At 36.1% G+C, this 15,126-nt stretch overlaps 1 protein-coding gene across 1 annotated transcript in view; it reads right to left on the bottom strand.

Annotated features, from left to right (window-relative positions):
- The window catches only part of ATF6 (activating transcription factor 6), a 311,275-nt gene that overhangs the window by 55,181 nt on the left and 240,968 nt on the right, over positions 1-15,126 (bottom strand).

Below are 15,126 nucleotides of genomic sequence, written 5' to 3' on the forward strand. Positions count from 1 at the left end.
AAAGTAAGATATGTGGCACTGCTAATTATTTTCTCCTGTATTTACTAATGTATTATAAATTAGCTAAAAGTCACACAGCAGTCAGTGACAGAGTGAGTCATTCTTCCAAGAGAAGATAGAAATGTCTTTTAAAACATTTTTGTCTCTTTTCCCATGTCAAACAAGAGGTCATCTTGCTTTCAAATATAAAAATGATTTATGTTCTTAAGGAATGTCCTTGGTGGTTTAAACAATTTACTTGTTAAATTTAACTAAAATGCCGTGCCTGGGAATCTAAAGATCCGAGTTCTGGTCACAGCTCCCTTTGTAGTTGGGTTGGATCAGTCATTCAACTCTCCCAAACTGTTTTCTTACCTGTGCCATGAGGCAGTTACGGTAGAGAGCCTGTAATTTTAATTCCACATCTATGATTCTTTATGATCTCTGTATGTCCTGCTCCCTAGTAAGAATATTAGCTCTCTGAAGGCATGAATCACACCTTATTCTTTTGAAACCTGCAGTGCTAAGTACTGAATTCTTGTAAAACCAAACTGCAATTACATTACTATAAAAACAAATATGGGACTACACTGACTTATCTTATAGCATAAAACTAAGCAATGATTACAAAGTAACCACTACTTAACATTTACAATGGGGTCTTAACTATCGTACTCTTTAGTCAAGCAAATGGGTTCTTAACTAGCGTAGTTTTGAGTCAAGCAAATGCTTTATCTACCTGCTCTAGGAAACAGGGAGCTAGGAGGAATGACTAATGGGACAGTTTCCATGTCAAGTATTCTGTTCTTTTATCTGCATAAATCACCAAAATATCCAATCTTCTAGACTTCTTTTTAAGTATGTTTTTAAAAATTAAAAAAAAATTATTAGAACAGTTGTAGGTTTACAGAAAAATCATGCAGAAAGTAGAGTTCCCATATACCCCCCTCTCACACACAGTTTTCCCTATTATTAACATTTTGCATTAGGGTGGTACATTTATTATAATTGGTGAAGCAATATTATTATAATTATGCTAACAACTTTCACCCACCCTTTATGCTAGGGTCCACCCTGTGTTGTACAATTCTATGGAGTTTGTGTGTGTGTGTGTGTGTGCTGGTTTGGATACATTATATCCCCCAGAAAAGCCATATTCTTTAATGCGATCTTGTGGGGGCAGAACTTATTAGTCTTTTGATTAGGGTGGAAACTTTTGATTGAGTGTTTCCATGGAGATGTGAATCACCCAACTGTGGGTGAGACCTTTGGATTAGATTATCTCCATGGAGATGTTACCCCACCCATTCAGGGTGGGTCTTGATTAGATCACTGGAGTCCTTTAAGAGGAGAAGCTGAGAGAGACATTTTGGAAAGAGAAGCTGGAATGTGTGGTCTAGAGTTTGTCCCCAGGGAAGCTAAGAGCCGACACATATGCTGATGCTTGGAGATGCTTGGAGATACAGACAGACAGATGTTTGGAGATGCTAAGCTAAGAGATGAAGCTCAGAGTTTGCCCCGAAGAAGCTAAGACAGGATCCCCAGAAGCTTAGAGAGAAATGCTCTGGGGGAACAAGAAAAGATGCACAGGAACTGAGAGAGAGAAGGTAAGACAGCCAGAAGGCCAGAGACATTTTGGAGAAAGCCATTGTGAAACCAGAACCCAGGAGCAAAGGACAAACAGACGACAGCCACTTGCCTTCCCAGTTAACAGAGGTGGACACCATCAGCCTTTCTTTAGTGAAGGTATTCTCTTGTTGGTGACTTATTTTGGATACTTTTATGGCCTTAGATCTTAGGTTATTTGTAACCTAATAAATCCCCTTTATAAAAGCCAAACATTTCTCTTATTTTGCATAACAGCAGCTCTAGCAAACTGGAAAAATGTGTGTGGTAACTTGCCACCTAAAATTTCCCTTTTATTCCTTTTCAAATATAGAAGTCAGTGGTGGCAATTACATTCACAAAGTTCTGTCTCCATCACCATCATCCACTGCCAAAACTTTCCCATCACCCCAAACTGAAACTCTGTACCAATTAAATATTAACATTCCCCTTCCCCTTCTGGAGAAGTAACCTGTATTCTAGTTCTGACTATAAATTTTCATATTCTTATTTCATATAAGTATGCTCCTTTTGTGTCTGACTTATTTCACTCAACATAATGTCTAGATTTTCTCTTTATACACTGTGGCAAGCCAGTGGGGTGGCAGCCTGAGATAGCCCTGAACGATCTCCACCTCCTGGTACTCACACCCTTGGGTAGTCCCTTCCTAGAGTGTACCTGGATTGGTCTTTGTAGCCAATAGTATTGGTAGAAGTGATGGTAAATCACTTTGGAGATTAAGTTTAAAAGGCTTGGCTTCTGTGTTGGGAACTCCCTCGAACTCACTTGTCTTGTGTTCTTGTGGATCACTTGCACTGGAAGAAGCCTTGTTGTGAGTAGCTCCAGGAGAAGCCAACATAATGAGAAGCTGAAACCACATGAGCTTAGAAGTGGATCCTTCAGCTCCAGTCAAGGATTCAGCCCCAGCCAACCTCATGAGATACATGAAGCCAGAACCACCTTGCTGAAGCTGCTCCCAGAATCCTGACCCTCAAAAATTGTCTGAGATAATAAATTTTGCTTTTTTTTTTTAAGCAGCTAAGTTTTGGGATAATTTGTTATGCAGTTAATAGATAACTGACACATGTACAAAATCTTTTTTTATATTAACTACCCATCATTTCTTGCCTAGATGATTATAATACCTTCCTAACTGTTGTTCCTATAAAGGCATCATACCCTCTAATCTATCCTTTACTTTGCTGCCAGGGAACTTTTGAAACATGTTTCTATTCGTGCCTCTCCTCTGCTCAAAATCTTTTAGTAGATCTCCGTTACTCACAGGATAAAATAAAAAGTCTGTATTATGCTATACAAGGCCTTCATGAACTGACTTCTTCTTACCTTTCTAGCTTCATCTACAGCTTACTGCCTGTGCACTTTAATCTTATTTTAATTCCCTGAAAAGGCTAAATACTTGTTTTTCTCTGATATCTCTATTTATCCTGTTCGTTCTGCCTAGAATGCCTCATCTACTTGGCCAACACTACTTATTCTTCATGGTCTGTGTGTGTGGGGGTGGGGGGTGCGGGTGGGGGGGGTTGTGGTTTATTTATCAACTGAACCACATTTTTCTTGGATACAAAGCACAGTGCCTCACTCACACAGATGTTTTATATATGTAATTCAACAAATATCTTTTGAGCATCTACTAGTATCAGGCACTGATTTTTGTAGGGTGTTAAGAATAATGAACAGAATTAAACCTGGTCCTTAACCTTGAAGAGTCTACAGTCTAACTGGAAAGTCAGAAAATAATATACCGATTACAAGTGAGATGAAGGTTACAAAGTTAAGGGAGTTCAGAGTATTCTGGGCAGTTAAAGTGGAGGGAGGGGGCAGTGCTAACTTATTCTATGGAATTAGGGAAGACTTCCTCAGATGTTTGTTTAATAAAAAAACTCTACCAGCAAGATGTTTAATCAGGAAAAATTTAAGGTCCTAAATTTTAGTCCAAAAATCCTAATCAGCAAGTGAAATGAAGGAGATATAGCTTGGTAGTAAACACACGTAAAAAAGAATTATGGGCTATGTTGGCAGAAAACAATGAAACAAATGTATGATGGATCTGGAAAAAAATCTTTCCATTTCACCAAAAGAAATATACTCTATAGAATGGAGATACTTTGTTATGCTCAGCATTCATAGCCCTCTTTAAGAGGTGTAGAAAAACCAGAGCCCATTTAGAAGAGATTGACCAGAATTGAGGCATCATGAACCCAGGTCACAAGAAAATGGCTTTTGAAAATTGGAAGGTCAGTCTTGGTATGTGAAGACTCAGAGGGTATATAGTATAGAAATAGCTGAAGGTGTTTTACCTGGAAGAAAGATGGTATTTAAATATAATCCTGCAGGAGCAGAATTGCAGAAGGGAATCCAAACATTGGAAGGGAGTTAGCACCGATGACTCTGCACTATGGCTTGATAACATGAATATTAATGAGTGTTCTTTCTTTGTTCTAATCTATACTGTACTGATGTCAAGTAGATCACAATTCCCAGAAGGTTTTGTCTTATATAGTAGGTAGAGTGAAACCAAAAGAGATGGACTTTAGATATCTTCAAAGAGGCTTCTTATATGACTTTCCTAACAACTCCTTCTCAAGCAACAAACTATTTTACAGTTCACATTTGTCTTATTATTTAATCTAATTCTTAGATTTAAGGCAAGCATTTGTCTCTTAAAATCTATAATAAATCTGGAGGGAAGCATTTCTATAGATATTTGGTTGAGTCCAAAGAACTCTTGCCTGATGTACTCAAGATCCTCAAAGCAAAAGTTCTGACACATAAACATCTAATTAACAATCTATATCCATATTTTTCAATTTCGAGATTGGGGATTCAGCAAAGATTCCTTAGGACTCTCTAGCCTTTATCTGTTAAAGTCCAAAAGGAGGAGTGTTTCCCAAAGTGAACACAAATTACAGTGGTTCCGTGTTTTTGACATGCACATCTGTAAGATGATGCTGGCCTATTACCCCATCCCCAGTATGTGCATGTATTAAATAACAAAGAAATTATCGTGCAAGTGCTAAAAGAAATATGTAACTCTCCACAGAAAGTTATGATCACCTACTGCTTTCAGTTGGTATCACTGCAAAAGAGAATCCACAGAGGAATCGAACTTGTGCTTACTAAGCAGTTCTTCTGAAAAACAGAAATCTGAGATTATGTGAAATGGCTCAATCTTATGACAAAATGCAAGGTTACTGATTTTTTTGGTACAAAGATAAATCTATTTTGAGAAGCTTAATATGTGTAAAATAAAGAAGTAATTTAGATTTTTGGGAGTTAGTAGGAGAAGTATCAAATCAATTTTGTTGGCTTCAATAGACACTGATCTCCAATTTTCACTAGTCAAATGCAAAACCATCTGTTTGAGTAGAAACAGATCTATGCCACAAAGAATAGTGCAAATGATCTCATTGAAAGCTTATGGGACTCTGAAGATCAATTAGGTACAGTGGGACTTGGCAACTGGTTCCTTTGGGTCAAGGAAGTACACATATCCTAGAGATGCAATGCAGACTGATCTAATTTAAACCTCTAAGGGCTTGTAGAAATCCCTACAGATTAGTTAATTGATGAACCAAACACAAACAAAAGACAAACTATTCATGGAAAAAATTATCTGTGCAACTGCCAATAAATCATCAAAACAATAACTATTCTCAGCATAAGGATAATATTTCAAGTACATAAGGAAGCTCAAACATTAACCCTGTTTTTCCCTTTTTTAGAATCTATTTATTTTCAGATTTACATTGTAGATGAAGGTTCAGAAGAGCCTATGCTAAGTGGGGATAACCTAATGATTTGGGAGCAGTTAAAAATTGAACACTCTGATGATTTCCAGAAACAAAAGGGAAAAAAGGTCAACCAGAAGAAACAAGGAAGACAAGAAACAGCTTATAGTACAGCTATTTCATGTGAATCATAAAAAAGGCAAAAATTTCCCAACACTAAAATAAGTATATATGTTGAAAATTAACTTCAGTATCATAGCATCTGTTTAGGCATGGGGTAGGGAGGAGGATAAAAACAATAATACAACACAGAGTCTGCACCATCAAGGTGGTTATCTTTGAGTAGTCTAAGATAAAGTAGCAAATGAAAGGTGATTCCAGAAGTGTGTTTAGTGGAGGGAAAGATTACTCTAGAACCCAAGGAAGTACTCTGTGGCCCACAGAAGTAGGAAAAGCTTCACAAGAGCAGTAGGATTTCATCTAGATCTTAAAGGATGGGTAGGAAATAGGTGGTATGCAGGGAAGAGGACAAGCAATTCAGGAAGTGGAAACCACATGAGCAAAGGCAGACAGATTGGTCTCTTTAAATATAAATCAGATCAAGTCCTTTCTCTACTTCGGATTCATCAGTGCCTTCCCACTGCACTGAAAAAACCACTCTTAGGGTTCACAACTTCCCATCTGATCTGGTCTCTGCCTATCTCTCCAACCTCATCTTGTACCATTACCACCTTCCCTTCCCTACTATGCTCTCCACTCTGGCCTCACAGGCCTTCTGACAGTTCCTAAAACCAAGGTGCTCTTTCCTGCCTCAGGGCCTCTGTTCTCTTGCTGCTACTTCCACTTGGAATCTTCGGTCCCTTGGCTTTTCAATTGGTTCTTATCCTTCAGGTCTTGGTTTAACTGTTATTGCTTCAAAGAGGCCTTCTCTGACCATTCAATCAAAAGGTGACCTCTCCTCCCTCACCCTCCACCATTATATTTCATCAAGACACCCTATTTATTTCTTTCCACCAAATTATCACAAGTTGCAATTATTTTGTTTGGGTTGTTTGTTTGTTTTCGTTTCTCTTTTCCACTTGAAGTGGGAACCATGTATATTTTATTCAATGTTGATATCCCTGATGCTTGGCATTAAGTAGGTACTCAGTAAATAAATATTTTTTGAATGAACTAATGAAAGTAAATCCTAGGCACCATGGGTAGAGCAGTCTAGTTAGAACTGAATTCAAAAGGAAACTTGGGGACAGACTGCCCTGGGCCTTTAATGCTGAGCAAAGACATCTGGATATCATTCCATTAACAGTGAACCTCCATTGCTGGTCCTTGAAAAGGATAATGACAAAAAAGCAGTATGTAAAGATGACTCATCTTGGTAGCTGTGTACAGAGAAGATAAAAGGGATTAAAATGAGAAAAATAATAAATTAGGCAGACTAGTTAGGATACTACTGCGCCAATATAGGCAGGAAACTAACCTCAGTTAACCATGTCCAAGGTGAAACAAAAATACAGGGAAAACAAGCAAAGAGAGGGAGCTTAGCTTTCTTCCTTTTCTCTTTAGCTACCCAGTCTATATTTCTTTTCCCCCTCCCAGCTGCATAAGCTTTGTGTCTTGTAAAAGCATCCAAGTGGTGAGTGTGAAGGAATTTAAGACAACAATATAAGAAAGAGAAGGGGGAAAGGGTGAATCTAACAAGGGAAAGCAAAGAGGAAAACCAAATTTGCCAGTCAAGAATTACTTACTGGTAGTTTATTACAAAAGTCACACAAAAATGCCCATCGATGCCATGTTAAACTCAAGATGCCTAATTCTAACACCAGTTATTCCAATTTTATCTATTTCTTTTAATGGTAGTACAGGTCTCTCTCACTGTTCTAGTCTCAAAATCATGGAATCAGCTTTTACTTTTCCCTTCTTCATAAACCATTAGTTGCCAAATGCTATAGAGTTTCCCTTTGAAATTTTTTTTGAAATTGCACCTTTCTCTCCATTCTAGGCATCTAATCACCTCACTCCAAGATTGTTGCAATGTCTCCTAGCTCATCTCTGCAGCTTCAATTTTCCCTACTCTTCCTCCTAGTCAGTATTTCCTCCTAACTTTTTCTATTTACAGAACACAGCAAAATTAAGTCTCCTAACAGAAACTTCTTCATGTTATTTTTAGGTTTGATAGCTTAAAGTCACTTCCTTAACGCATTAATGACCTAAATCATCTAGCTGCATCCCATGTGATAAACACTTATTTCTCTTCAACATGAACCCTTTCTTTACTGTCTCTTCCCAGATAGTTGGTTTGATCCCAGTTTACCTCATGATGGTGTGCTGCAGCAAGCAGCTGCTGCTAATTTGTCCACCCAATAGCCATTATTTCCTTACTAAGAGAACACCAAATATTTTTCAGATCACAATGTGCCTAGTTAAAACATTACATTTCTGAGCCTCCCTTGAAGGCAGGTATAAGCATGTGCCACAGTTTATATCCAATGGGACAAAAGCAAAAGTCTGCTAGAAATTTCTGGAGAATGTTTGCTTTCCTGACAGATACCATCTATACTTTCCTCCTTTTTCCTGCATAGAATACATATATGATGGCTTGTGCTGCAACAGTCACTTTGTGATGATCTGGAAAAGGCCAAGGAAATTGCAGTATCTTTGGCCTTATCATCCTTTAGTTGCTGAACCAATACCAGCAACTGGTTGGGTTCATTACTGTGGACTTCTCAATATATAAGAAAAAATAAACCCAATTTATTTAAGCCAATAGTTTAAGCCTAAGAGTTGGTTTTCTGTTATTTGCAGCTGAGTTCAATCCTTCCATAAACAAATACCTTATCTTCTCCTTATCCATATATTCATATTCTAATTTTTCTTTATAGTCTAGTTCAAGTTGTCTTTCAAGGTACCAACTGGTGCTAGTCACCATGTTCCTAATACTCAGAATATTGTTCTAATTTTAAACTCTATACTATAGACATTGGGAATTTATAACTACCCAATACCTAACTGAGCTCTCTTAAAAAAAAATTAATCGGTATGTTGTTTCTGGTATAGAACTGATCTAAATAATCACTCTTGATCTAGGCCTAGTTGATATATTAGCATTGATGAGGGGCAGTGAGCTAAAAAAGGGACTCAGGGAATTGGGTCAAAGTTATTCAAATTCCAAAGACTATTTGAATCATAGTCTGCCCCTCTTGAGTGATTGTCTTCTCACTAGAAAACTGCCAAATCAGTCTAGGAGCTCAAAATGTAAAGCTGGGTTTTTACAAGACTACTAGCTATTATAATTGATACAGAAAACATTAATTCTCATCATCTGAAATTGCCAGTTACACATAATTAATAGTTCTGTATATATATTTTGAGAGAAAAAAATGCCTTTTGTTGGGGGGCGGGGGTTGAACAGTGTGATTTTCTCCTTTTCTCACTAGAAACTCCCAGTCTGGGGATTTTACTACTGATTTTAGTAATGAGACAAACAAACAAACAAACAAACAAACAAAAAACAGAGAACTATATGATTATGTATTTTTTAAAAAATTAAAGCATGGTTTCCAGAAGAGACTCCATTTACTCTGTGGTCTGGATGCAATCATACAACAATGAAATGGAATGAGCTGCAATGAAAATGCATGTAAATATATTTTAAAAAGATAGACAACAAATAGTAGGCTTTTAGAGAGAAATGAGTTTATGACAGTCAAAAGGCACAACTCTTAGGTTGCTTAAGCAACCATCCTACAACAAATAGTAGGCTTTTAGAGAGAAATGAGTTTATGACAGTCAAAAGGCACAACTCTTAGGTTGCTTAAGCAACCATCCTGCTTGCGCAGAACATGCCTAAAATTTCCAAATATAATTTCCAAATTCCAAATATAATTTCCAGTTTCCAAATACATTTGCTTTGGGATGGTCACTTCCACAAAACTGTGATCATCAAAAGCAGTTGTATCAACATTCTCTTATTATTGAAACCAACACATATATTTGGTTGGTTTGCTTCCTACCCTTCTGTTATGTCCTCTCCAATTAAAAATGTGTTTCATGTGCTGGTTCTGGCATTTGCATACCATTGCTAGTAAGTTCCTTTAGATTTTCTTTACAGAAAATTAGTTTGACATTGAATATAATTATAGCTGAGCCTAGTCATTTGTTCACCTACTTGGTGATATCTAGGAGGACATCATCTTAATAATGGTAAGGTAGAACTGGAGTACCAGTTTTGTCAATTTGTATTATGCATGCATCACAGTAACTTGTAACATGGCATACTGAGTGAAGGAGACTAGCAAAACAAATCAATGAAAGCGATGGTCAAATTATGGATTATATCTGCTGATAGCTGTGTTCATAGGGCTCATTCCCTGATGAAAGATGTCTGAAAAGTAGCTACCATGAAAAAAGAATCTCTTCTGTGCTCTATCTTGTTGAATTATTTATGAAGGGTGAAAGAAAGGAAATGAGTAGTTTTACCACAACGTAAGTAGAAATAATTCAAAAGCAGGAAATGTTGTCATGTACTACAAGGAGAACTTTCAGAATCCTTTCTTTAAAATAGTAATATCATTTTTTTCATTATCCACTGATCTGCCAACTATGCAATCACTTTTAAAAAGCCTTTTTAAAGCATACCTAGCATTTTATTTTACTTTAATATAATCTTCAGTGTGAAGACTTCCTCAGACTAACAAAGACAGACTTTCTTTCTTGCAGCTTCATTAACATGTTTTTCTACTCTCTTATAAGACAAAGGAAATTAAATAATAAAGAGAATGTAAAATGAGGAACAATAAAGTACAAAAAATTAAAATGGCATGGAGAACACAGAATGATGTGAGTTGTAACTTCTTAAAGGGCATAAATTTCACACCCATATCCTACTCTTCCATTTAAACTTTTTTTTAACAACTCAAAACGATAAAGTAGAATCACTATGTTATAGTTGAAGACCAGAATCTACCACCCTTCCCTAATATCTCCATTCAGTATATTACATAAACCAGCAACTCCATATAAAATTTGACTTTCTGTTTCCACCCTGTCCTTACCACGCTCATCAAATTCTACAGGTTCCACTTAAGTCAGAGGACATATCAAACCTACAACTTGTTTTCCTTAGTTTTATTATGTAACTTTTAAACTCAGAAAAGACAGAAAATATATTTCTTACAGGCTTCTATTGCTCAGGATGGAAAGCTTTGATAACAGGGATGCCCTAACAACATCTCTGCTCCTTCAATGAACAGGCACCCAAACTTTTCATGTCTACAAACTTATATTCTTCAGATTATAAATTATATAATTACAGTACAGCTTGTTAAATGCGTTATGCCTAATAAGTCAAAGAAATTGACTTCTGGGTCTTCCTCCTCAGTCCTATAAAGCTATAGTTTCCTATAGTTTTTTTGCCAGTATTCTCCTTTGTAGAACAGTTGTTGAAAAGGAAGCTAATAATTTCATATACTTCACTGTGAACTCTGAATCTCAATTATTGCTATAGAAAGGTAACCTAGCATACATTTAAATTATTTGACATTTGAAAGATTAGACTAAATTGTGCTTATCAACTGCTTCTAATCACATAAAGAATCATAATAGGAAAAGTTATAATAAAGAATCTTAGAAAAGCACCACTAAAAGCTTCTAAAGTGCTTTTAAATCTAAAAAAATAAACTCATAAATAAGAAATCAACTAAAAGAAAACCATTTCTTAAATAATTTCAAACATGGACATCAAAAGAAAAAATCTTTTCAAGAGACCACAAAGTAATGACAAAATAAAATTTCCTTGTTTATTCTTTCATTCGAACAATGTGTATCAGTCAAATTTAACCTGTACAATGTATTACACTGATCTCAATGAATGTGTATAACCTTAAACCATAGGGAGATAGTGGTATAAAAAAATCTATCGTACATTCTGTAGTCCCAAATATTCTCAATACTCACACATCTCTCTTTAATACTGAAATAAATAGCAAGAATAAATCAGAATATATTTATACAATATATTTAAATCCTGACTCTGCTATGTAGTAGTTGTGTAAATGGTACCATTTACTTTCTTGAGCCTTAATATCTGCAAATATAAAATAAAGACAATACTTAGCTGGCAGCCGAGCATTACATGAATAAACATACATAGAATTGCCTCATTTTGCAATGTTTCCTATGCCAGACACTGTTCTGGGTGCTAGGAATATAGCGGTAAGCGGTAAAATGACAAACAAGATTCCTGTCCTCACAGAGGAAGAGAAGCTGGCAAAACTGACTGACGTGATATAGGAGGAAAACTAGATAAGCTATGGTATCACAAAAGCCTAGAAAATAAAGTATATCAAGAAAGAGGGAATGCCAAAAATATACATGAGGTCACTGATTGCAAAGGGGCATGAAGAAAATTTTTAAAGTAATGAAAATGCTTATATCATTATTGAGGTGGAATTTCATGACTCTTTACGTTTGTCAAAACTCTTTACATTGACAAAACATTGACAAAACGTTGACAAAACTTTACGTTTGTCAATTAAATCGTGTGACTCTTTACATTGACAAAATGTTGACAAAACTCTTTACGCTTGTCAATTAAATTGTACATACAAAATTGAAGAACTTTATTGTATGTACATTATAACTCAATAAATCTGATTCTTAAAACAACGAGTATGTCATGAAAGACAGAAGGAAAAAGACAGAGGAGCTGTTTTAGATTAAAGGGAACGAAAAAGGTGCGACAAGTAAATGCCATGTATAATTTTGATTAGGTCCTGGATCCCTACCACCACCACCACCACAAAAAAAGCTACAATGAACATATTGGAAACAAATGGAGAAATTTGAAAATGGGCTATTATAATATCTATTTTAAACTATTTTTAGTGTGGTCATTGTAATTATGTAGGAGAATGCCCTTTTCTTTCGGAATGTTCAAGTATTTAGGGGTGATGTGTCAGATGTCTGCAATTTACTCTCAAATAGTTCAGAAAAATGCCTGAGTGTAGGCAGAGAGTGACAGACAGACATATAAATGTAGATAAGGATAAAGCAAATGTGGAAAAATGTTAACAATTAGTGAATTTAGATAAACGGTCTCTAAACGTTCATTGTATTTGTCTTTCAACTTTCCATAGACATGAAAATTTTTAAAATAAAAATTGAGGAGGGGGGAAATAAAGAGGGAATAGTCTGTCATGTCAAATACTGCTGAGAGGTCAGGTAAGAAGAGAATGGAGATATGACCTTTCTGGCCATTGGTGACCCTTTTGCAAGAGCAGTTAAGTGGAGTGAAAGAGGCAAAAGCTTGATAAGAGTAGATAGAAGAGAGAATGGGAGATAAGGAAGTAGGGGCAGTAAATACAGGTTAACTCTTTTGAGAGTTTTTCTATGAAGGGAAGCAAAGAAATAAGATGTGGAGTCAACAGAGTCTCCCCACACTAAAAGTAATATTAACACATTTTGTATGCTTATGGAAATAATCCAGTAGAGAAGAAGAAATTAATCATGCAGGAGAGAAGGGGTAAAATTGCAACAGCAAAGTCCTTGAAAATGTGAGAGGGGCTGGGATCCAAAGTCCCAGTGACCTCAGATGATGACAACTATAACAAGGACAATGATGACAATGGTGGCAATACAGCAGCTAACCTGAAAATAACCAGGCACTATTCAAAGCATTTTTACTCATTTAATTCTCACACCAACCTAAGAGGAAGGTACTATTAATATCTCCTTTTACAGGTGAGGAAGCTGAGGCACAGAAAAGTTAATTAACTTGTCCAACTACACTTATCTCTAGTAAGTAGCAAAGCTAGGATTAGAACTCAATGGAAGAGACTTTTCTTTCAGTGCAACAAGAGAGAAGGCAGAGTTTGTGGGTGTAGATGCAGCTGGGATGGTGGAATTGGAAGAGGAAAGATGAGGTAGCTCTTGCATGATTACATCTCTTTTTTCAATGTAACATTTGGTGAGCTCATCAGCTGAAGTGGTGAGGAGAAGGATTGTTGGAGATTTGAGAAGAAAAGGTGAGAAATTTTTGTTTCAGACAAGAAAGTGAATTTATCAGCAGTGTTGAATTCCCCTTTGAAATTTATGGTCATAAATTTGAAGTGAATCTATTTGTCATGACTGGATGATATTTTCTAGCAATTTTTAGCAGCCTGAGAGCAGACATAAAGTAAAAGGATAGTCAGGTTTAACTAAGGTTGGAGTTTTGCCAGGTAAGTGGGTCTTAAGAGGAAAGAAATTAGGAAATAAACAGAGTTTGCAAGAGAGTGGTGATAGTATGGGTACAAAGAATCTAGGCTAGGTAAGGAGGAATATGTGCCCATTAAGGATGTAATGGATATTGAAAAAGAGGAAGAATTAAAGGATTGGAGATTTGTGAGGTTGGAGTGTGGGTATTAGAGTAAGAGAGTTGGAAGGACAAGAAGTACCAGTCAGAGAGTGGGATGTTTGAAGAGGACACTTCAAAAAGTATGCCATTAGATCATAAGGTCTAGAGTATGACCATGTGAATGGGAAACTGAGCTGGTGCAGAATAAAAGATGACTGGATCAAAAGAGGCCAGAGTACTGGATGAATCGGCTATGTGGATGTTGAAGGTATTCCAAGAGATGACAAAAGAGTGGTGGAGAGTCATTGGTGGATACAGGGTAGTTGACAGCCACAAAGAATGCTAAAAGGAGTTGTCTTATGATTTACACTTAAAAGACGTTGCAGGATTGAAGGAGAGATAATTTGGAAGTTGTATTGGGAAGCAAGGATGCCATATAACCCACCCCAGACTCTGAGGTACAAGCAGAGAGGAAGAAAAATTAGACTCCTATTTGTGAAGATGAATCAACTGTTCAGAGAATAGGCTGAGCACATACCTGACACATGGTATAACCTCAACAATTATTTCTTAATTTGAATTTTGAAATTTCTAATAGAAATTTACTCTATCTGAAAAAAGACACATTTTAAAAACTAATTTACAAAGAATTCTGAAAGAGATAAAAAGGAAATGATCCTCTAATGATTGTATTTTCCAAATCCATGAAAGGAGTAAAAAATTAGTCCATTGGCCAAGACAGAGTCAAAAGGCATCAAATTATTTTTGGCTTCATGGTTAGCTCAGTGTTATAAAATAAAACCAGGTAATCTCTTGCATAAGAACTCAATATCAGGAGAACAAAATACAAGAACCCAATATCAGTGAATTCTGCCTTGATGAAACAGAAAAGAGCCTTTCTGAGCATGAGCTGATCAGAAATTAAATGTATTCCAGTTTAAGCAGGGGGACCTAGGAACCTATGAAATGAGAATAAATGAGGTTTCCTAAACATTTCTTCAGAGTGTAATATATGTCCTTCTTGAAGTTGTAGTGTGATTGACTTCAGAAGTATACCTTTACTGAAGTAAGAAATGTTCTCAATGCCATAGTTTTGTTTTTCTTTAAAGGTATTCTGTACATCTTTGTAAGACTAAGGAAATGTCACAATTCTTAGGTTTTAACAAAAGAACATTTATATTTTATTTTGTCTCTGAAGTTGTCTCCTAAGCATTCCTAATAGCTGTCTGTATATGGCTCATGAAATTCTATAGTCATCTACGGTCTGAAAATGTACAAAAGACTATCTAATTTTGTTCCCTAATACTAAACTATTGAAATTTATCCTGGATCCCAGTGTTCTGTTTTTAAATTGTATTTGATTGTTTAATTATGATTATCAGAATGAGGACTGATTCAACTTCGAGGTTAGTTCATATATGCCATCAAGTTCTTACCACTAGACAGAGAATTTATGGGTA

The sequence above is a fragment of the Choloepus didactylus genome, chromosome 2 (genome assembly GCF_015220235.1).
Source record: "Choloepus didactylus isolate mChoDid1 chromosome 2, mChoDid1.pri, whole genome shotgun sequence".
In the NCBI taxonomy this organism is placed as follows: Eukaryota; Metazoa; Chordata; class Mammalia; order Pilosa; family Megalonychidae; genus Choloepus; species Choloepus didactylus.